The sequence below is a fragment of the Trichechus manatus genome, unplaced genomic scaffold (assembly GCF_000243295.1).
Source record: "Trichechus manatus latirostris isolate Lorelei unplaced genomic scaffold, TriManLat1.0 scaffold00074, whole genome shotgun sequence".
NCBI lineage: Eukaryota > Metazoa > Chordata > Mammalia > Sirenia > Trichechidae > Trichechus > Trichechus manatus.
In genome coordinates, this window is record NW_004444010.1 from 1,595,468 (window position 1) to 1,620,300 (window position 24,833).

Sequence of the window (24,833 nt, forward strand, 5' to 3'; positions counted from 1 at the left end):
AATGAATCAGTCAGCTGAAAAGAGTGTGTTCTGCCTGCAGACCATATATAAATATTTTGGAAGAACTCTCTCTCTCTTAACTCTGCTGTCTTTCTGTCCCATGACCTATTTATGGATCTTGGGACACAAGCCAGTAGAAGTCTCCAAATAGTCGTCTGTTTAAGTTTCGAGCCTGTTGGCACCAGTGATTACTAAGTGAGTAAATTGTACCTGAGGCAAACAATGGTTATCCTTGTGATTTGAAAAACATATAAACTCCCAGTTGGCTTGTCCTGGAAGACAATAGTGTGCTTGTCCTTAAACTTCCTGATGAGCCTGTAGTGGTTTGGAAGTTTCAGATTTCAGTAATCCGTTACTTGTGTATAAATACTATTAAAGAAGCCTTTGTTTAAACTACATTTTATTAAGATATTTTTAAGAAAAGATTATTTTCCTCTAACACTTCAATTGTGAAAAGAACCTCTGTTTATTTTATTTGTCAAGAGTGTGTACAACTTCTGCTTCTAAAATGTTTTGCTAAGAATTCTGAGAGTTAAGCTGACAACAGAGCGAAACTTCATCCTATAGTTATTTAATTTTTTAGATAACCTTCAAAGCTGAGCAGAAACCAGGTACATTTGTATGAGTTTCTGCACATTGCTGCAGATATATCCTCTAATCCCCAAATATGTGGAAATCAAATGTATTAAAGCTGTCAGTGGTATTTTTCTTGAATTCCTTGAGATAGAATGTCTCATAAACTTGTATAGACATGAATTTTCAGACTTCATACAGACATGTCATCCACATAGGGCTGTGTCCTCAAATCATTTGGCATTATTTCTGTATAAAAATACCATGTTTCCTAAGGAAGGTTGGTGGTTAAACTATTATGTCTCCTATATCAAGTTGGTAGTTAAAATAATTTTTTAACATTTTAAGGTTCCTTTTTTCTCAAGTAACGTGTTTAGAAACAATAAAATACCTTTTACTACCCTCTGGAAAAATATTCAGTACCGCAGGAGAAGAAGGACATCTCCCTGTTTTAACTTTGCCTAGCATTTGAGTATCTCCATAGCAGCAAGTTAGATCCTAGCTGAATCTTACAAATATGTTAAAACTTAATGGTAATGTTCACTTCTATAGAGAGTCTTGCATGAGTTAAATTATGACATTGTTGACTTACAGAGTTTTGCGTGAATTATGATTTTGTTGTGTTTAAGAAAGGCACTTTATAAGTGTTAGGACTATTAGATCAATCTGGATCTAGTATAGGCCCTCAATTTGGTTTATTGAACAAGTTGACTTAAATAAAATCTGATATAATATTTCACATTAAAAATGTAAACAACTTTCATGTGGCAAAAAAATATTTTTTAAGTAAAAATGTGTTGTAAATATGTCTACCATGATTCTGTCAAAGGAGTTTGGGAACTCATAGGGTAAAAGAGGTATGAGAGATCCTTAAACTGAATCCAATTTTTTTACTTTGTTCAAAGAAAAGACTGAGGTACATATATCTCGAGTCACTTGGCTAAGGTGCTGCAAAAAGTGCCAGAGGTTCCCAAGATTCCCTATCTTCAATATTTTTTCTATCAGGCCAAAACATTATTGTCCCACTGATTCTAGAAGTAAAAATGACAAAATGGCAGCTAACCCTTAAGTTCTTTCAGTTATTTACTTCCTAGGTTATCCTTTTAAAGATATTTTAATATTCCAGTTAGCCATTTTAGATTAATGATGGCTGATAACATTACCAATGCTTCAGAATAATGTATTTGATTTTCATTCAAGATCTGGGAAAGTCAGTCAACAGAAATATCCTAACAATGGAAAAGGGCTGTCTGAGAAATACCAGATCATCAATCATCTGTCAATCTCCAGACACAACTTTGTCCATCTCTCACTCTGAACAGAACATTCACAAGAAGTGAAGGAAAGTGGAAATTTGGGATGGGAAAGTGTTTAACTCTTCCTGCTTATCTGTAATCAGCAAACAAATTCCATCAGTGGAGGACAATTAGATGGAAATTTAACAATTCTATCTTGGGATACCATTCTCCACCAAAACCAAAACCAAACTCATTGTTGTCAAGTCGATTCCAACTCATAGTGACCCTATAGGAAAGAGTAGAACTGCCCCATAGGGTTTCCAAGGAGCAGCTGGTAGGTTCGAATTGCTGACCTTTTCGTTTGCAGCCAACTTCTTAACCACACGCAAGGTAGTAAATGAGGATCTTTCCATGAAACAATCTTATAATGCAAGGCCTATAAAATGTCTAAATTTAGCTTTAGACGGAAGCATTTTGACATTTCTTTTCTATTCTCTTGTCTTCTCTCTTCTTGCCTCCTCCCACTCTTTGTGTTCAACATGTATAAAATTCTCTTTCCTCCAAGAGGACAGATTCATTTCTTGGGGAAAAATAAAATAACTTCTAATATTTCATAAGCTTTATTTTCTTTTTTCTTTTCCTAACTTACTTTTTAGCTCTATTTTTTTAATATAAAAAAGCACCTTAAAGAAAACGGTTACTCATCACCCAGATTTACCCACTCTTAACACTTTGTAATTTTGGATCCCATCTTCAGTCTCTTGTTTCTCCGACCATTATTACAAAAACCAAAAAACCAAACCTTTTGCCATTGAGTCAATTCTGACTCATTATGAAAAATAAAACAATGCAGGAAAGTACAAAAACAGAGTCTTAAAAGTCACCCTAAAACACTGAGAAATAAAATTACCATAATTACCATTAGGTGAACATCGTTCTAACTTTTTGAAATGTATTTGTTGTTGTTAGGTGCCATCAAGTCACTTCTGACTCATAGGGACCCTATGTACAACAGAACGAAACACAGCCTGGTCCTGCCCCATGCCCACAATCATTGTTATGCTTGAGCCCATTGTTGCAGCAACTGTGTCAATCCATCTCATTGAGGGTCTTCCTCTTTTTCCCTGACCCTCTGCTTTATCAAGCATGATGTCCTTCTCCAGAGTCTGATCCCTCCTGATAACAAGTCCAAAATATGTGAGACATACAAGACAGATTTGTTCGTTCTTTTGGCAGTACATACTATATTCAATATTCTTCACCATCACTACAATTCAAAAAGTTAATTTTTCTTTGATCTTCCTTATTCATCATCCAGCTTTTGCATGCATATGAGGCGATTGAAAACACTATGGCTTGGGTCAGGCGCACCTTAGTCTTCAAGCCAACATCTGTGTTTTTAGCACTATAAAGAGGTCTTTTGCAGCAGATTTGCCCATTGCAATGCATCTTTTGATCTTTTGACTGCTGCTTCCATGGGTGTTGATTGTCGATCCAACTAAAATGAAATCCTTGACAACTTCTATCTTTTCTCCATTTATCATGATGTTGCTTATTAGTTCAGTTGTGAGGCTTTTTGTTTTCTTTATGTTGAGGTGAAATCCATCCTGAAGTCTGTGGTCTTTGATCTTCATCAGTAAGTAGTTCAAGTTCTCTTTACTTTCAGCAAGCAAGGTTGTGTCATTTGCATATCTGCAGGTTGTTAATGAGTCTTCCTCCAATCCTGATGTCCTGTTCTTCTTCATATAATCCAGCTTCTTGGATTATTTGCTGTTTTAGTCATCTTATGCTGCTGTAACAGCAATACCACAAGTGGATGACTTTAACAAAGAGAAATTTATTTCTCACAGTCTAGTAGGTAAGAAGCCCAAATTCAGGGTGCAACCTCCAGGAGAAGGCTTTCTCTCTCTGTTGGCTCTGGAAGAAGATCCTTCTCATCAATCTTCCCCTGGACTAGGAGCTTCTCTGCTCAGGAACGCCGGGTACAAAGGACACACTTTGCTCCCAGTGTTGCTTTCTTGGTGGTATGGGTTCCTCCACTCTCTGCTCACTTCCTTTTCCTTTTATCTCTTGTAAGATAAAAGGTGGTGTAGGCCACACCCCAGGGAAACTCCTTTACATTGGATCAGGGACATGATCTTAGTAATGGTGTTACAATCTCACCTTAATCCTCTTTAACATAATCTAACCTTGCCTCATTAACCACAGGCAGAGATTAGGATTTACAACACACAGGAAAATTACAATCACAAAATGGAGGACAACCACACAATACTGGGAATCACGGCCTAATCAAGCTGACAGATATTTTTGAGGGACTCAATTCACTTCATGACATTCCACCCTTCGGCTCCCGAAAGTTCATGTCCTTGCCACATGTAAAACATATTCACCCTATCATATCATAGCAAAATTCTTAAATTAAGTCCAAGTCCAAAATCCGAAAATTCCTCTTCATCTGTGAAATCTACAATATAAGTTATCTGCTTCCAAAGTACAATAGTGAAATAGGCACAAGGTAGATATTTCCATTACAAATGGGAGAAATTGGAGGGAAATAAGGGATAATAGGCTCCATGCAAGACAGCAGAACACATTACATTAGGCTTCAAGGCTTTGAAAATAATCCTCTGATCTCTAAGACAATTTACACAATAGCCCTGCCCTCTGGATTCTAGGTACTGGCCACACTCTCCAGATTCTGAGTGGAAGCCCCTTGGTCCCAGGCTTCAGCTTCATCATCCAGCCCCACTGGGACAGCAACTCTGCTCCCTTGGCTTTAGGTGCATCATTCTCCTAGTCCATCTGAGTGGTGATTCCACCCTTAGAAAAACCAGAAGGCTCCACACTTTGAAGCCCCAGAGGTCGAGACCATACATTTTGAGACTGAGGCGGCTTGGTTTCCTGTGTTCCTTGTCTCTTCAGCTTCTGCTTTCTTGTTCCTTGGCCTCTCAGCCCCTCGGGCCTCACACCTGCATCTGCCTGCAAGTGTTCCAAAGCTCTGTAGTTCCACCGATAAGTGCCTGGAGGCATCCCACTCTGCCAGGAAGCCTCCTGCCACAGGCGCTCAGCTCTCTCACTTCATGGGTTGGATACGGTGCCATCTTGAGCTAGTGTCCTGGTTCTGCTGCTGTTGGTCCTCTGCTGCTTCCTCTCACCATCTGCGCTGTCTCCAGTATAACAGCTATCCTCATTTCATTCTGAGTCCTCTATTTATTCACAGTTGTAAAACCACTTCCACATTTTAGGTATCTGTTACAGCAGCACCCCACTCTTGGTACCAAATTCTGTCTTAGTCATCTAGTGTTGCTAGAACAGAAATACCACAAGAGAATGAGTTTAACAAAGAGAAATTTATTTTCTCACAGTCTGGTAGGCAAGAAGTCCAAATTTAGGGCACCAGCTCCAGGGGAAGGCTTTCTCTGCCTGCTCTGGAGGAAGGTCCTTATCATCAATCTTCTCCTGGACTAGGAGCTTCTCTGCACAGGAATCCCAAGTCCAAAGGACACACTCTGCTCCCAGCACTGCTTTCTCGGTGGTGTGAGGTCCTCCACTGTCTGCTCACTTCCTTTTCCTTTTAATATCTTGTAAGATAAAAGGCATTGCAGGCCACACCCCAGGGAAACTCCCTTTACATTGGATCAGGGATGTGACCTTAATAAAGGTGTTACAATCAGACCTTAATCCTCTTTAACATAATCTAATCTTGCCTCATTAACCACAGACTGAGATTAGAATTTATAACATATAGGAAAATTACAATCACAAAATGGAAGACAACCACACAATACTGGAAATCATGGGCTAATCAAGTTGACAGATATTTTGGGGGGACACAATTCAATCCATGACATTTGTTCAGCATACAGATTGAATAAGTATGGTGAAAAGATACAACCCTGACTCGTACTTTTCCTGACTTTAAACTATGCAGTAGTCCCTTGTTCTGTTCGAACGACTGCCTCTTGATCTATGTACAGGTTCCTGATGAGCACAATTAAGTGTTCTGGAATTCCCATTCTTCACAATGTTATCCATAATTTGTTATGATCTACACAGTCAAATGCCTTTGCAAAGCCAATAAAACACAGGTAAACATCTATCAGTTTGACATATTGTGGGGGCTTGCATGTTGCCGTGATGTTGGAAGCTATGCCACCAGTATTCAAATACCAGCAGGGTCATCCGTGAAGGACAGGTTTCAGCTGAGCTTCCAGACTAAGACAGACTAGGAAGAAGGACCCAGCAGTCTACTTCTGAAACAATTAGCCAGTGAAAACCTTAGGAATAGCAGTGGAACATTGCCTGATACAGTCCGGAAGATGAGCCCTTCAGGTTGGAAGACACTCAAAATACAACTGGAGAAGAGCTGCCTCCCCACAGTAAAGTCGACCTTCATGACATGGATGGAGTCAAGCTTTCAAGACCTTCATTTGCTGATGTGGCACAACTCAAATTGAGAAAAAACAGCTGCAAACATTCATTAATAATCAGAATGTGGAACGTACAAAGTATGAATCTAGGAAAATTGGAAATCGTCAAAAATGAAATGGAACACATAAACATCGATATCCTAGGCATTAGTGAGCTGAAATGGACTGATATTGGCCATTTTGAAATGGATAATCATATGGTCTACTATGCCATAGTATTTAGGAATGACAACTTGAAGAGGAATGGCGTTGCTCTCATTGTCAAAAAGAACATTTCAAGATCTATCCTGAAGTACAACGCTGTCAGTGTTAGGATGATAGCCATACGCTTACAAGGAAGACCAGTTAATATGACTATTATTCAAATTTACGCACTAACCACTAAGGCCAAAGATGAAGAAACTGGATATTTTTACCACTTTCTGCAGTTTGAAATTGATCGAACATGCAATCAGGATGCACTGATAATTACTGGTGATTGGAATGCGAAAGTTGGAAATAAAGAAGGATTGGTAGTTGGAAAATATAGCCTTAGTGATAGAAATGATGCCGGAGATCTCATGATAGAATTTTGCAAGGCCAATGACTTCTTCTTTGCAAACACCTTTTTTCACCAACATAAATGGCGACTATACGCATGGACCTCACCAGATTGAATATGCAGGAATCAAATTGACTACATCTATGGAAAGAGATGATGGAAAAACTCAATATCATCAGTCAGAACAAGGCCAGGGGCTGACTCCAGAACAGACCATCAATTGCTCCTATGCATGTTCAAGATGAAACTGAAGAAAATAGAACAAGTCCACGGGAGCCAAAGTACAACCTTGAGTATTTACCACCTGAATTTAGAGACCATCTCAAGAATAAATTTGACGTGTTGAACACTAATGCCTGAAGACCACATAAGCTGTGGAATGACATCAAGGACATCATACATGAAGAAAACAAGAGGTCATTAAAAAGACAGGAAAGAAAGAAAAGACCAAAACAGATGTCAGAATAAGCTCTGAAATTTGCTCTTGAACGTCGAGTAGCTAAAGCAGAAGGAAGAAATGATGAAGTAAAAGAGCTGAACAGAAGATTTCAAAGGGTGGCTTAAGAAGACAAAGTCAAGTATTATAATGAAATGTGCAAAGAGCTGGAGATAGAAAACCAAAAAGCAAGAACACATTTGGCATTTTTCAAGCTGAAAAAAGTGAAGAAAAAATTCAAGCCTCAAGTTGCAATACTGAAGGATTCCATGGGAAAAATATTAAACAACACAAGAAGCATCAAAAGCAGACGGAAGGAATACACAGAGTCACAATACCAAAAAGAATTGGTGGACATTCACCCATTTCAGGAGGTAGCATATGATCACGAACTGATGGTACTGAAGGAAGAAGTTCAAGCTGCACTGAAGGCAATGGCGAAAAACAAGACTCCAGGAATTGATGGAATACCAATTGAGATGTTTCAACAAAGGAATGCAGCACTAGAAGTGCCCACTCATCTTTGCCAAGAAATCTTGAAGACAGCTAGTTGGCCAACCAACTGGAAGGGATCCATATTTATGCCTATTCCCAAGAAAAGTGATCCAACTGAATGGGGAAATTGTCAAACAGTATAATTAGTATCACACGCAAGTAAAATTTTGCTGACAATCATTCAAAAGTGGCTGCAGCAGCATATCAACAGGGAACTACCAGAAATTCAAGCTGAATTTAGAAGAGGACGTGCAACCACGGGTATCATTGCTGATGTCAGATGGATCCTGGCTGAAAGCAGAGAATACCAGAAAGATGATTTTTTGGAACATATAGAGATAGAAAGATGGAAATGTGCCAGATAGATGGGTAGGTATATCAACAAGTAGATAGATAGTAGATAGATGTTAGAAATACTTTTTAAAAAATGGGATCAATTTAAAGAGACTTCTTTTAAGTAAAAAAAAAAAATCCCATTTAGTTTTAATTGATTTAAGAATCAAATTTACAAAAATTTGAACTTTGAATATTTCTTCACCAAAAAAAAAAAAAAAAAATTTACTTCCTAAAGACTCCCATCAAGACTGAAATGAAAACAAAGCATTAATAGTCTGCAGTTGTTTGCATTATCTGTTTCTATTTCTACTGATCCCTTGCTTTAAAGGATGAGGTGTTTAGCACTCTCACATCTCTTCTTCCTTCCCTCAAACACCTCAAACGTTTGTGTTGGTTATACTGTGATGTTAATATAGCTCAGCTTTATATTATAGTATATCCCAGGCTTCATTTTCTGTTATACATCCATTATTGGCATGTTGTTCAGCATGAATTCTGTTTAAAGGGCTCCAATATTTTCCAACTAGTCTTTGTTAGACTTAATGGCCTCTGTTTTGCTGTTTGTGTTTCTTTCTTTCTTTCTTTCATGCTTTCTTTCCTTCGTCCTTTCTTTCCTTCGTCCTTTCTTTGTTTCTAACCCTGAGATTTTTTTATTTGCCATATGCCAGGGAACCCACTCCCTTGGGGTAGCCAGATTTAGCAAATAAAAATACAAGATGCACAGTTAAATTTGAATTTCACATAAGCAAAGTTTTTTTAATTTTTTTTATTTTTAGTATATAAGCATGCTTCATGTACTATTTTGGACATAAAACCAACCCAAACCCCTTGCTGTCAAGTTGATTCCAACTCATAGTGACCCTATAGGACAGAGTAGAACTGCCCCATAGAGTTTCCAAGGAGAGAATGGTGGATTTGAACTGCCAACCTTTTGGTTAGCAGCTGAGCTCTTAACCAGTGTGCCACCAGGGCTCCATTTTGGACATAGCTACACTAAAATATTATTCATTGTTTATCTGAAATTCAAATTTAACTAGACATTCTGTAGCAAATAAAAATACAAGACACCCAGTTAAAATTGAATTTCAAATAAGCAATGAATAATGGTTTAGTGTATTTTATCTAGCAATCTTACACTCTACCCAGTTTGTAGTGGAAGTAGGAAGGAAGGGTAGACCATTTCAGAGGAAGAAATATCACTGATCTTTCGAGTATTTCTCCTATTCAGAAGGTAGCACTAGAGCATCAATTCCAAAGGCCTATTATTCCAGTTCTCTTCATTTCTCCCGGCATGGGTCTCCACTATGCTTCCTCAGAAGTAGAGGGAAAAAAGGAACAACAGTCCATTTTCCTCCAAGTTTAGGGGTATTAGGGAAAATTCTCCCTGTATTAATAGGGCTTCTGTAGCTGAAGTAAGAGTGCACAGCCAAACCAAGCTGTGCTTTTCTATATTGCCAAGAAATGTGTTTCATTCCTTACTGACAGTTTTATTTGTTATGTTTTCTGCATTAGATTATGCTATTTATCCCGTGTAGATGCTGTTGGTATCTTTTTTGCTTTCTTTTCTTCTTTCCATTTTTTACTTATATTTTTATCTATTTTCTGTTTGTGGGAGGGGGGTTTTTTTTGGGGGGATAGGAGCTTGGATTCAATGAACAAGTTACAATTTGCCCTCTTAGCCCAGAAATGTTATTTCAACAATTTCTATTGAATCTACATACTTGATAAATAAAATTATTTAAAATAAATCTTTGTAGAAATAAACAACAGCTTTCAACACTTTGGTAGTAGCATAGAGTCCCTGAAAACATGATCCCCTGAGTCCAACTGCTTGAGTTTGAAGCTCAGTTGTATGTTTTACTCTCTGGGAACTTAGGCAAGGCTCAACTTCATTTAGCCTCACTCTTCCACCTGTCAATGGGCCGTAATAGCAATGCCTTCCTCATAGTCATTTTTGAGAATGAATTAAAATAAACACGTTAATTACTTAGCAGAGTGTCTGGCATATAGAAAATATTCAATAAATATCAATGACTATTATTATTTCAACCATTAAAGAATATCATTCTATTTTTAGAATCACAAAATATTAGAACTTTGCACTTATTCAAAAATAACTTAAATTGATGTGGTAGATTATTCCTTCTAGGTGCAATAAATAATGAACACGAATCTGTTACCCAAATGTCACATTCTTAGTTAGCATTATGGTTTTCCTGGGAGAGTGAGGTGTTCCTGAGAAGCCAGAGATTTTACTACAGTAAGAAGAGAAATACTATATTTAGAATATTTTTCTATATAACATGGTAAAATCAGGTGCTGGGAACCTTCTAGATCTCAGGCTGGGAATTTATTCACTGTCTGCGCTGTTATGGAAGAGAGGACTTTCTATAATAAAAAGAGAAGACAGTGCAGACAAGTAGACTTTCAAATACTTTCTGGCTTGAAATTAGGAGCAAATAAATAGAGGTTTTCAGCAGTTGAGCTCACTCTGATGTCTCCCCTCAGCGAAAAGGGATGTCCTTGCATAGCGTGATGTGCTATCTGTGGCTGAATTTCTCCCCGGAAGGATGTATGCTCAAGCTGCAATTCATGTCCTTCAACGGCTTTAGGGCCCAAGATAACGCTTAACTCTGTTACACTTCATGCACAGACTTGATTCAGCAGCCTGATGAGCATGGTTAGTTCCCTTGTCTTAGCTCAATTTTTATTTTTAAGTGTTTCTACATTTTGATTTGCTAAAAGGTTTTTAAAAAGTGATATTTGGGGGTATACAAGATTCAAACAGTTGTTGCTAAAAGCTTGTTTATGAAATATATTGGATCCAGACAATTATGTTTAAATATAGAGACTTATACTAATGAAGCTGAGCTTACAAGTTCAATTCCCTGGTGGACCAATTAGCTTCTGTGGTCCACATCCAGTAACTGTATGCAATCATTCATTCAAATATTTATTAAGTGATTAGTACTAGCTAAGCCCAGGGCTACAATCTAAGGAGAAATCAGTGCTTAGTTAGGGTCAGTCTTTACACTCAAAGAACATATTCTGTTGACTGTGCTCCTGATTCCATCAGATCAATCTGTAAATGTGATGAATCAAAGGAATAGAAGAAAGAGTGAAGAGAGAAATAAAATGGTATTAGCATTACTGAAAACCAGGCTATGGAAGAATCATGTTGGTACATTACAAAAAGCTTACTCTTCATCTCAACAAATATTGTTTTCATAAGCTGATATCCAGTCTACAACAACTGAGGATAATAATGATTTGAAACATGACGGTTAGCTTGAAGAAAGTTAAGGAACACAAAGAAGAGTAAAGCCAAAACTGGGATCAAGACTCACAGACCTTGGTGAAATGGACCTAGTTAGATAATTAAGACAATTTGTGCCTGGGAGAGAGATGTCTCCATAACATTTCAGAAATGGGTTCTTGAGTAGAGTAATAGAAGCAAGGAGGTAGGTGTCAGACAACTCCAGATACATACTAATGAAAAACAGGCCTTTTAATTCACATGACAATGTTGATCTATTAATTTTAGAGTCTCAAAACTGTGTTATTAGTAGCCCTGTTAAAAGCTGCCTCTGGATGCCATAAAAAAGAGTTCTATCAGTTGTTTGCTATATCATCCTATGTATTCAATTAGAACTTTTAAAATATAGAATATATTATATATAATAGTATATTTTTTTTTCCAGTTACTGTAGAGTCAATTCTGACTCATGATAACCCCAAGTGTGTCAGAGTAGAACTACACTCCGTAGGGTTTTCAATAGCTGTGATTTTTTTAGAAGTAGATTGCCAGTCCTTTCTTCTGAGGTGCCTCTGCGTGGATTTGAATCACCCGTCTTTCAGTTGGTAGTCCAGTTCTTAACCGTTTGTGCCACCTAGGGACTCCAATATTATGACATATTTTATATAACACAATTAGGCAAAGTTAGAGAAAGACAAGTCATTCTTTATTTTATTTTCTGGAGTTCAACACCATTCAGACAGCCTCTGGTGATAATGTGTCATACAGAAATATTTGATGTTTATACAGCAATTGAAGAAAAACATGTGAAAGTGGGCCCTAAGAGGAATTAATAGGACGGAGTAATTTTCTGGAGAAAAAGTAGGGGTTTTTTTTTTGCATATTTTACAACCAGTGGTTGCTTGGCAAGTTCTTACTCTACAAAATAATACTTAGATGTTTTTCTGCCATTGCCATCCCACAAACCTCCACAAGGCAAAAAATAAAATAAAATAAAACTAAAAAGAAAAACTATCCCCATATAGTACTAATGAGTGAAGTCAAGTCATCTAGATATGGTAGAAGCATTCAAGAATTTGGCCATAAGTTATCAGAAAAAAGGAAGGTTGTCCTGTTGTCACACACACTTGTGTTTTCCCCGAGATGACTCTATGCTTGAGCTGCTTTCTACACGGGGCAGCATACACTCAAGGGACCATTTGCTTTGTCCAGTCTCATGCAGAGCCTTCAAACACCGGCTTGACAAGATTGGTCAACCTTCATAAAATGAATATTTCCCTTCCCTTCTTTTTTCTTCTACGTTCTTCCTTCCTTCACTGTTGGCTAACTCCTCACTACCAGTACCTATGTTTGTTTGTTTTACTTTTGCTTTGTTTTTCCCTAATAACCATTATTAAGGGCTTTCTCTTCATTCAGAACTATTTGTCATTAGGAGCATGTGGGCAAACTATATCATAATAATAACATCCATAAAGTGTTATTGATATAATTTTTTGGTAAATTTAAAATACTCGAAATAATTATTAAATTATATAGAATAGTCTAGAATTACCTTTAAATTAATTTAAGTCCAAAATTAAAATTCAAAACAGAGAAGTTTAATCTCATAAGAAGTAACACAACTTACAAAAAAAAAAAACAGTATTTTTTAAAAAAGAAATGAGAAATGCTTTAAAACATACTTCTAATGTTTAATGGATTTTTTAATATCAAGGATGCATTGATTACATGCATTCAGGAGACTGAAAACCATATGTCTACACAGCTGATGGCTGCTTGAATAACTGGTAGGTTTTTTTTTGTATGCATGTTCAGAACTGAAGATAATCAGAAGTCTTTCCATATGATTTCACAATTTAGACACTTTTAAATTACATTTTTGAAAAATGTCCAGCTCTTTTCAGAGCTGTACTTATAAGGTAAAGTATTCTAAAAGCCTTTGAGTCATTGATAGCAGTGATAGCAGCACTTTATTTTTATTTTAGGGAATATGTAAATTACTTCTTTTGAACAAGCATTTCTGGAAGGAACAGAGAAGAGACTGTACTTTTATCCTTGGTTTCTCCTGTAACAGATAGTATGTCTTGTTAATTCCAAAATCAGCTCTCTTCATACCAATAGCTAGGAATATCTGTTCTACTCCTGAAGAATTCTGGGCCACGCATAACCACATATCCTCATCTCAGCGATATGAAAGTCTACTTAGCAAGAAATACGTGGGCATGATAGTCTTGCACATCTATAGTAACATACAACGCATTTACCTTTCATTCCAGAGTGCATTGACCATATCTAGCTAGCTCCAAAAACCAGATAAATGGGAAAACAACCAAACAAAACTTGATTATATATACATATGTTGATTGCCAGGCAAAATGTGGTAATGTGATTCAACAGCTAATTGAGAACTGTTGCCCAAGCTGAGACTGCCTAAAATTTCTCAGATGCCAGCCTCTTAAATAGTGTCAGGAGTGATCTACACACTTACTTAGTATTAGTGAGTCAGAGCTATCCACAGAAGCTGATTTTATCGTTCTTGTAAAAGTAAGGGCCATATGACAAAGGGCAATTCCATTGAAAAGACATATGCTAACAGGAGCTGGTAATTGCATATCTGAAAAACCTGCTAAGAAGATAAAAATATTTTTAAAAAGCATTCAGAAATTATAACAAAACTCAGTAAGACCTTCTGAAGTACAAAGCAATAGCTCCAAATAGTGGAGAACTGAGAAATAGCAGCAATTGGAAAAAGATTAATTTGGAAGAGGATTAATTGTCCTAGAGTAATCAGGAGTCAGTCCCTTTTTCTCTCTCAGTGTTTATGAAACAAAGCAATAAGGAGAAATTTGAAAATGATAGTCATCATGTGGCTATCATTCATGCAGTTGGAAATAAAGGATATCCACTTATTTTAGAATTTATGGGAATCTCTGAGTTAATAATGGAATACAAGATCTCTAAAAAAATTGCCTGATGTAATAGTTACACAATAGATTCTTTAAATTTAATTTTCTCCTTTTAATATTTCATGATAGGTTGGAAATATTAATCCTTTTTTTCTTGTATTTTCTTGTATACCCTTCTTTGAGTTTCTCCATGTTCAAGCTACTCAGCTATTGTGTGCTAATTTCCTAAGGAGAAGGAAATATCAGGTAAGAGAAAACAGAGGATTTGGGAAGCAGGGGACAGGTGTCCCAGTACTCAAAGAACTCTGGGAAAAAATCAACACCATGGGTAAGTTTGTTGGATCTGAGAACAGAAGGAGTGTGTATCCTGTTTCTGGAGTGAGACTTTGGAGAAGTGGCAAGAACCGAGGGAAAGAAGAGATACCTATTGCTCATGGGCAGGCAGGGCTGTAGACAGCCTCCTCAGAGAAAGTCCCCTACCCTGGTGAGACATGGAGGCAGACTAGCGATTCCCAGGCCCATGAGAATGCCATACCAAAGCAGAGAGACCCACTAGACCCAAAGTAAAGGTAAAACCAAAATTAATCTATATTTCCTTTACATCTGATTTCTGTGAACTGAGATTTGTATCCATATAATTTTCAAAATAATCATCGCTTTAAAATGTCACCTTCCATCCATATGTCATTTTGGGGATGAGCAGAGGAGTTAAAAACATGGAATCTGACACTTGGGTTCAGATCCCAGCTCTGTTATCTATGCCTCACTTTCCTAATTTATTAAAAATTTTACCTACCTTCTAAGGTTGCCGTATGGATTAAATAGGTCAATATCTGTACTATTTAAGTGCTCGGTAAATGAAACAAGAAATAAAAGAGAAGAATAGGTGACATCATAAAAGAAGAAACTGGGACATTATACTCAAAGATGGGACATATGTTACCTAAAACGTTGAGAGCAGGGTAAGGAAGTGCATGTATGAAATTCCAACACCGTGCCACTCTAGGCTACATTTCTTTTTAAAAGCTCTCAGTCCCATAGTGTCATTTTAATTGTATCAGATTATATCACCAGAATGAATCAGCAGTTCACATTTAGCAGAAATAATTTAGAGAAATGTGTCTTCTTACTCTGTATTTTGTAATAAAGCATTGTGTAGTGATTATAGAAATTTTAGAAAGTAAAATATTTAAACATAATACCACAATCCACAAATAACCACTGTCAACAATTTTATAACCCTTAATATATACACTTTTAAAAATTGTGATATATGGGTGGCTCGATCACCATACCTATGATGTATATATAATTATATACTGCTCTTTTCCAATTAACAGTATTTTAAGAAACTCTTTTCATATTTTTTGCATAATTATTTGCTTCATTTTCATTTAACTAAAACAAACTTTTAATTCAGTTAAAACAAATTTTAGACAGTCAACCGGTATGAATTTTTTTTTTTTTTTTACCTCACTTCTGGATAAATAATGCAAAATTACCTTCCAAACCTTGCCATTTTACAATCAGTGAATAAATAGTGCTTTCTAACGCATGGTTTACATTTTCTGAAGACGGAAGAAGAATTGACGCCATTGAATTGTGGGGTTGGCGAAGAATATTGAATATACCATGGATTGTCAAAAGAACAAACAAATCTGCCTTGGAAGAAGTACAACCAGAATGCTCCTTAGAAGCACGGATGGCGAGACTCCATCTCCCCTACTTTGGACATATTGTCAGGAGGGATCAGTCCCTCGGGAAGGACATCATGCTTGTTAAACTAGAGGGTCAGGGAAAAAGAGGAAGATCCTCAACGAGATGGATTGACACAGTGGCTGCAACAATAGGCTCAACCATAACAATGATTTTGAGGATGGCGCAGGACCGGGCAGTGTTTCATTCTGTTGCACATAGAATTGCTTCGAGTCCAAACCAACTCGACGGCATCTAACAACAACAAAAACAAAGGATGGTTTAAATGTTTTTGTCCCCACCTATAGCTAGAATCGTACTGTGCATTTGGGTGATTTTCCCCCTTATCTTTAATTTACTGAATATCTCAAAAAGCAAGTCACAAAACACCAACTACTTGCATGATATTAACGTGTAATACTGTATAAGATAGTATAAGACTGACACCTGCTGGCTAAGCGTGAAGTTGCACAAAAGAATAGTTTATAATTTTACCAATTTAATTTCAATTTACAAACAAGGAGGAGTCGCGATGCACTTTTGTGAGGTAAAAATTATCCATGATCTCTTTTGTAAGCATTTTGATCTCTGTTTACTTTTCTTAAAAAAATAAATTTTTATCATTTCATATTTCTTGACTCTGAAAATGAAATGATGGGCCTAGATTTTCAATAAAAGTTTAAAAAAAAAGATTATACCTCCTGTTACTTAAATTTTATTAAAAACTATCATAGAATAATAACTTAAACTAAGTGTAAATATAAATGTGCTTACAACTTTTTCTTGTAAAATAATTTAACAACTTTACCAAAATAATTATTTTTAAACCTTAAAACTTGAAGGAATATTGTCTCACTTTGCTGCTAATGTTGAATTTTACCTGAACCCTATGATATTGGAAAACATCAATGGTTAAAGAAATTTCCCCACCCTCTGTGTTAAGAAAAAGGGCTTGCTGCAAACAATCACCCTTCCCATATGACTTAGATAAGACTCATGGATGCCTCCTTGTTTACCTATGACCCATTAAACTCATTGCTATCAAGTCAATTCTGACTCACAGCAGCCGTATAGGAGACAGTAGAACTGCCTCAAAGGGTTTCCAAGGCTGTGATCTTTATGGAAGCAGACAGCCATATCTTTTTTCTGTGGGGTAGTTGATGGGTTTCAACCGCCAATCTTTTGGTTAGCCGCCAAGCACTTAACCACTGCACCACCAGGGCTCCCTAGCTATGACAAAGCCCTCCAAATTCCCATTCCTCCCCTCATGAATGAGTAACTGAATTGCTTGTCCCCACTGATCAATCAGAAACAAACTGCTTGCTAACCCAAGTCTGGTTTAGCTTCTCTATTTCCCCCAAGTCCCTGAATTTTATTCCACCCTTAGCGTGAGCCAACATCTGAACCAAACAGAACTTGTTGCTGTTGGATCTATTCCAACTCATAGCTACAGGACAAAGTAGAACTGCCCCATAGGGTTTCCGACACTGAAATCTTTATGGAAACAGACTGCTACATCTTTCTCCCTTGGAGTAGGTGGTGGGTTCAAATCACCAATCTTTTGGTAGCAGCCTAGCTCTTAACCACTGTGCCACCAGGATTCCTTGAGGCAACATACTACCCCTAACCAAGGTCCCCTGCCAGAGAATAGGCTGACCTTACTGTAAAACATTCTGATTTACTATCCAATGACGTCACCTGCTTACTCCATTTCCAAACACTTGGGCACTGTCCAACCTTGTTTACTCTCACTTTCTATAAAAGAAAAACACAGGGTGGGGCCAAGATGGCAGAGGAATCATACACTTCCAGTGGTCCCTCTTACAACAAAGACCAAAAAAAAAATAAGTAAATTGATTATATATGACAATCTAGGAGCCCTGAACATCAAAGGCAAAGTTGAGGAATCAGACTGAGTGGCGGGGAAGGGAAGGACAGTTAAGAAGCAGCAAGGAGTTGCCAGACCTCACCCAGAGGGAGCTGGAGCCCTTCAGGCCAGATCAGCTGGTACATGGCAGTGAGGCAGGTAGTGGCGTTTGGGATACGTTTTCCACATTGGAGAGACCGAGTGATGGAGAGTCTGCTCAGGCCTCCAGAGCCAGTGGAAAGCAGCATTAAATTGGCAAAAAATAAGTACATGCATTTAACCTACTACATGGATCCAAAAACACCTGTTTGGGAAGAACCTCTCTCCTATTTACCTGCTCCGTCCCTGCTGTGCACCTTATCCCAGGCTGGCTTCAGCAACTGCGGCTTCCCTTGGACCAGAAGTAGGACCCTTCACACTTCCTGACCCATTCTCCCTGCCTTGGAGGGGGAACAAATTAACAAACAGCAAAAATAATCTGCCAGCTCCCCTAAGCCAGGAACTCAGGGCAGGCATAGCTCCTTTATCTAGTCACAGGCATAAGAGGTCCACAGACTTTGAATGCCTTTCACCCTTGCATAGACCTGTGTGGGCTCATTTTGACAGCGTAGACCCTCATTAGCACAGTAGAACAGAGTATATACTTGAAGCCTAACTTCACTGTATCAGCTATATGGTGGAGTGGCAGGTTCATGACATTTGATACCACTCTGTCCATTAAGCAGGATCCTCACCTACCCACATCAGGGGCCTGAGGACAAGCCACCTGCGACAGGGGTCCAAGAAAAAGTGGTGCCTCCCAGTCCTTACAGCCAACAGCACTGGGTGCCCCTAGTCCGGCTGCAAAACCCACCCACCCACGCACCCTAAGGAACAGGAACATGATTTCCTCCCAGACACTCAGGGACAGCCATCAGCCCCCTGTCTTGCTCAGTGCATGACCCCTACTGCAGCCAGATACCTGAGCTTACTCCAGTCACCCCTAACACCAACTAACTGGACACCTTAGCTGAATCCATACAAGAAAAGTTAACAGACTTCTGGGCTCACATACCCAGTAACAGCTCTAACCACCTGATTATAGGACGTTAGAGCTTCCAAGGCATCAATAATCAAACTAGCTCACACGAGCAACCTATTTGGGCATATCAAAACAAAACAAGAAACTAGGACACAGTAAGCAAATATTAAATAAATAAATATAATAACTTATTGATGGCTTGGACACAACAGTCAATATCAAATCACATAAAGAGGCAGACCATGATGGCTTCAGCAAGCCCCCAAAACAAAAAATCAAGAAATTTTCTGGAGGAAGAGAACTTCTTGGAATTACCAGAGGTAGAATACAAAAGATTAGTATACAGAACTCTTTAAGATATCAGGAAGGATATCAGGCAATATGTAGAACAAGCCAAGGAACACACAAACAAAGCAATACATGAACTTAAGAAGATTAGAGAAGAGCACAATGACAAATTTAACAGGCTACAAGAATCCATAGAGAGATAGCAAACAGAAATCCAGAAAATTAACAATAAAATTTCAGAATTAGACAACTCAAGAGAAAGTCATAGGAGCAGAATTGAGGCAATGGAAGTCAGAATTAGTGGGACTGATGATAAAGCACTTGACACCAACTTATTTGAAAAAAAATCAGATAAAAGAATTTAAAAAAATGAAGAAACCCTAAGAATTATTTGGGACTCTATCAAGAGGAATAACCTATGAGTGACTGGAGTACCAGAACAGGGCAGGATAACAGAAAATACAGAGAGAATTGCTAAAGATTTGTTGGCAAAAAACTTCCCTGATATCCTGAAAGATGAAAAGATACCTACCCTTCTCAAGGTAGATTCCAAAAGAAAGTCACCAAGACATATTATAATCAAACTTACCAAAACCAAGATAAAGAGACAATTTTATGAGCAGCTAGAGCTAAACAAAAAGTCATCTACAACGGAGAATCAATAAGACTAAGCTTGGACTGCTCAGCAGAAACCATGCAGGCAAGAAGGCAATGGGATGACATATATAAAGCCTTGAAAGAAAAAAATTGCAAGCCAAGAATTATATATCCTGCAAAACTGTCTCTCAGATATGATGGTGAAATTAGGGCATTTCCAAATAAACAGAAGTTTAGGGAATTTGTAAAAATCAAACCAAAATTAAAAGAAATACTAAAGGGAGTCCTCTGGTTAGAAAATCAATCACGTCAGATAACAACCCAAGACTAGAACACAGGATAGAGTAACCCACAAAGGGAAGTCACAAAAATACACCAAAGCTAAAACCCTGAAAATACAGAAACAGATGTCAATATGTAAAAGATGACAACATTAAACAAAAAAGAGATCATAAATCTTTCATATGGAGAGGAGGTCAAGGTGATATAAAGAAATAAGAGATTGGTTTAAATTTAGAAAAATAGAGGTAAATATTAAGGTAATCACAAAGGAAACTAACAATCCTACACATTAAAATCAAAAACAAAAATATAAAGACTCAGCAAATACAAAATCAACAACATTGAAAAAGATGAAAAGAAAATACTTAAAGAAAAACAACTCAGCACCGAAAATTAAGTGGAACAAATAAACTGTCAACAGCACACAAAAAAGATATCAAAATGACAGCACTAAACTGGCACCTATCAATATTTATGCTAAATGGACTAAATGCACCAATAAAGAGATAGAGAGTGGCAGAATAGATTAAAAAACATGATCCATCTTTATGCTGTCTGGAAGAGACACACCTTAGACTTTAAAGACACAAACGAAGTAAAACTCAAAGGATGGAAAAAAATATATCAAGCAAACAACAACCAAAACAGAGCAGGAGTGGCAATATTAATCTCTGACAAAATAGACTTAAAAGCAAAATCTGCCACGAAGGATAAGGAAGGACAGTATATAATGATTAAAGGGTCAATACACAAAGAGGACATAACCATAATAAATATATGTGCAACCAATGACAAGACTTCAAAATAACATAAAACAAACTCTAATAGCATTGAAAAGGGAGCTAGACAGCGCCACAATAATAGTAGGAGACTTCAACATACAGTTTTAGTGAAGGACTAGGATGCCCTTTATCACCACTCTTATCAACATTGTGCTGGAGTTCCTAGCCAGAGCAATTAGGCTAGAAAAAGTAATAAAGGGCATCTAAATTGGTAAGGAAGAAGTAAAAGTGTCTCTATTGACAATGATATATTATACAGAAAACCTCAAATAATCCACAAGAAAACTATTGGAACTAATAAAACATTTCAGCACCGTATCAGGATACAAGATAAACATACAAAAATCAGTTGGATTCCTCTACACCAACAAAGAGAACTTCAAAGAGGAAATCACCAAATCTATACCATTTACAATAGCCCCCAAGAAGATAAAATACTTAGGAATAAATCTAACCAAGAGACATAAAAGATCTGTACAAATAAAACTACAAGACACTACTGCAAGAAACCGAAAGAGACCTATATAAGTGAAAAAACATACCTTGCTCATGGATAGGAAGACTCAACATTGTGAAAATGTCTATTCTACCCAAAGTGATCTACAGATACAATGCAATCCCAATCCAAATTCCAATGGCATTTTTTAATGAGATGAAGAAACAGATCACCAGCTTCATATGGAAAGGGAAGAGGCCCCAGAGAAGAAAGCATTACTGAAGAAGAACAAAGTGGGAGGCCTCACACTACCTGATTTTAGAACCTATTATACCTCCACAGTAGTCAAAACAGCCTGGTACTGGTACAACAACAGATACATAGACCAAGAACAGAATTTAGAATCCAGACATAAATTCATCCACATGTAAGCAGCTGATACTTGACAAAGGCCCAAAGTCTATTAAATGGGGAAAAGATAGTCTCTTTAACAAATGGTGCTGGAATAACTGGATATCCATCTATAAAAAAAAATGAAACAAAACCCATACCTCACACCATGCACAAAACTAACTCAAAATGGATCAAAGACTTAAATATAAAATCTAAAATGATAAAGATCATGGAAGAAATAATAGGGACAACACTAGGAGCCCTAATACATGGCATAAACAGACTATAAAACATTACTAATGGTGCACAAATACGAGAGGAGAAACTAGATAACTAGGAGCTCCTAAAAATCAAACACTTATACTCATCAAAAGACTTCATCAAAAGAGTCAAAAGACAACCTACAGACTGGGAAAAAATTTTTGGCTATGACAAATCTGATCAGCGTCTAATCCCTAAAATATACAAGATACTGCAAAACCTCAACAACAAAAAGACAAATAACCCAATTAAAAAATGGGCAAAGGATATGAAAAGGCACTGCACCAAAGAAGACATTCAGGCGGCTACCAGGTACATGTGGAAATGCTCACGATCATTAGCCATTAGAGAAATGCAAATCAAAACTACAATGAGATATCATCTCACCCCAACAAGGCTAGCATTAATCCAAAAAACACAAAATAATAAATGTTGGAGAGGTTATGGAGAGACTGGAACACTTACACACTGCTGATGGGAATATAAAATGGTACAACCACATTGGAAATCCATCTGGCATTTCCTTAAAAAGCTAGAAATAGAAATACCATACGATCCAACAATCCTGCTCCTTGGAATATATCCTAGAGAAACAAGAGCCATTACACAAATAGATCAATGCATACCTATGCTCATTGCAGCACTGTTCACAATATCAAAATGAAGGAAACAACCTAGATGCCCATCAACGGACATACAGATAAACAAATTATGGTATATTTGCACAATGGAATACTATGCAACGATAAACAACAATGATGAATCTGCAAAATATCTCATAATGTGGATGAATCTGGAAGGCATTATACTGAGTGAAATTAGTCAGAAATGGACAAATATTGAAAGAGAGCACTATTATAAGAACTCAAGAGAAGGTTTAAACACAGAAGAAAACATTCTTTGATGGTTACAACATGGGGAGGGAGGGAGAAGGGTATACACTAACTAGATAGTAGATTAGAACTATTTTAGGTAAAGGGAAGGACAACACACAATACAGGGGAAGTCAACACAACTGGACTAAACCAAAAGCTAAGAAGTTTCCTGAATACAACCAAAAACTTCAAGGGACAGAGTAGCAGGGGCGGGGGTCTGGGGACTATGGTTTCAGGGGACATCTAGGTCAATTGGCATAACAAAGTTTATTAAGAAAATGTTCCACATCCCACTTTAGTGACTGGCATCTGGGGTCTTAAAAGCTAGCAAGTGGCAATATAAGATACATCAACTGGTCCCAATCCAGCTGGAACAAAGAAGAATGAAGAACACCAAAGACACAAGCAAAATATTAGCCCAAGAGACAGGAAGGGCCACATAAACCAGAGACTGCATCAGCCTGAGACAAGAAGAACCAGATGGTGCCCGATTACCACCAATGACTGCCCTGACAGGGAACACAACGGAGAGCCCCTGATGGAGCAGGATAAAAGTGGGATGTAGAACTCAAATTCTAGTAAAAAGACCAGACGTAATGGTCTGACTGAGACTGGAGAGACCCCGGAAACTATGACCCCCAGACTCTCCATTAGCTCAGAACTGAAACCATTCCCGAAGTCAACTCTTCAGACAAAGATTAGACTGGACCATGGGACTTAATATGGTACTTGTGAAGAGAGTGCTTCTTAGCTCAAGTAGGTATATGAGACTAAATGAGCAGCTCCTGTCCAGAGGTGAAACGAGAAGCAAAAACGGACAGGAGCTGGTTGAACGGACACAGGAAATCCGGGGTGGAAAGGAGGAATGTGCTGTCACAGTATGGGGAGAACCGCTAGGGTCAAATATCAATATGTGTATAAATTTTTGTATGAGAAACTGACTTGAACTGTAAACTTTCACTTAAAACACGATTTTAAAAAACCCTAAAATAATGCAAATTCAAGTCACAAAAATAATCAGTAACTTGTGGCTGACTTTAGTCTACGTTGAAAGTTTCGTAAGTTACAATATGTCTGTATTAGGAACGATTGTTATTGTTTGAAGTCTTCCAGGTGTCCACTATTGAAATGGAACTGCAAGAAAAACTAATCCAACAGGATAAAGCACTGTTAAGCTTTACCCAGTGGAATGGAAAGCGTGACCTTCAGATGAAGCGCTTCCAAACTCTGATGCAAAACTCTTTCAGTTCAGCCCATAACTGCAACCCTTGTCCAGATAACTGGATTCAGAATGCGGAAAGTTGTCACTATTTCCTTGAAAAGTAGAAGTTTTGGCACCAGAGTAAAGAAGATTGTTCCAAGGAGGACTACAAGCTTCTGCAAATGAACAGTGAAGAAGAAATGGATTTTATTACTGGCATCTTATGGAAAATCAAAAAAGACTCCCATTACTGGGTAGGACTGCCTCAGGATGGACTTGATGGACCTTGGCTTTGGCAAGATGGCTCCTCTCCTTCCCCTGACCTGGGGTCATTTCAGAGACTCCAATCAAGTAACCAGGACTGTGGATACCTCAGGGATAAGTCCCTTTTTTTTCAGCTAATTGCAGCAGTTAGAAATATTGTGTCTGTGAGAAGTAAGATTTATGATCCACTGTCTGAAAGAAATTGTGCTCGAAGTGACCTCTCTTTCACACTCATATTTGAAAAGGCCGTTGGAAAACTTGCCTCCAAAAGTCTAAGAGCAAGTGCTGAAGTAAACCAATGTCTGGGCTATGAAAACTAACTTAGTTTTGCATTTACACCTGGAAATATTCTTTAATACACTCCAGACTCCCATTTGACATAACCAACTGCAAGAATAAAATTGATTTAGAGGTACAGAAGACAAAACTCTGAAGAGTTGAGAGCAAACTGAAGGAAAATCATTTCCATTTTTGTCTAGAGTAGCTGTAGTCTCCACACAGAAATCCTGTAAATCACTGCAGAGACAGTGCAGTTCTGGCTGACTAGTATTTTAAAATACATAAATAAATGTGGCCTTTTAAGCTCAAAAAAAAAAAGGAAAACACTTTTCCCCTAATTATTCCAGACGCTTGCAGATCTTATAATTAGAGTGTTCT

The 24,833-nt window shown here is 37.6% G+C and overlaps 1 pseudogene; it reads left to right on the top strand.

The window, feature by feature from the left end:
- Positions 1-16,441: 16,441 nt before the first annotated feature.
- LOC101358070 (C-type lectin domain family 9 member A pseudogene) lies at positions 16,442-24,351 on the top strand (annotated as a pseudogene).
- Positions 24,352-24,833: the final 482 nt, after the last annotated feature.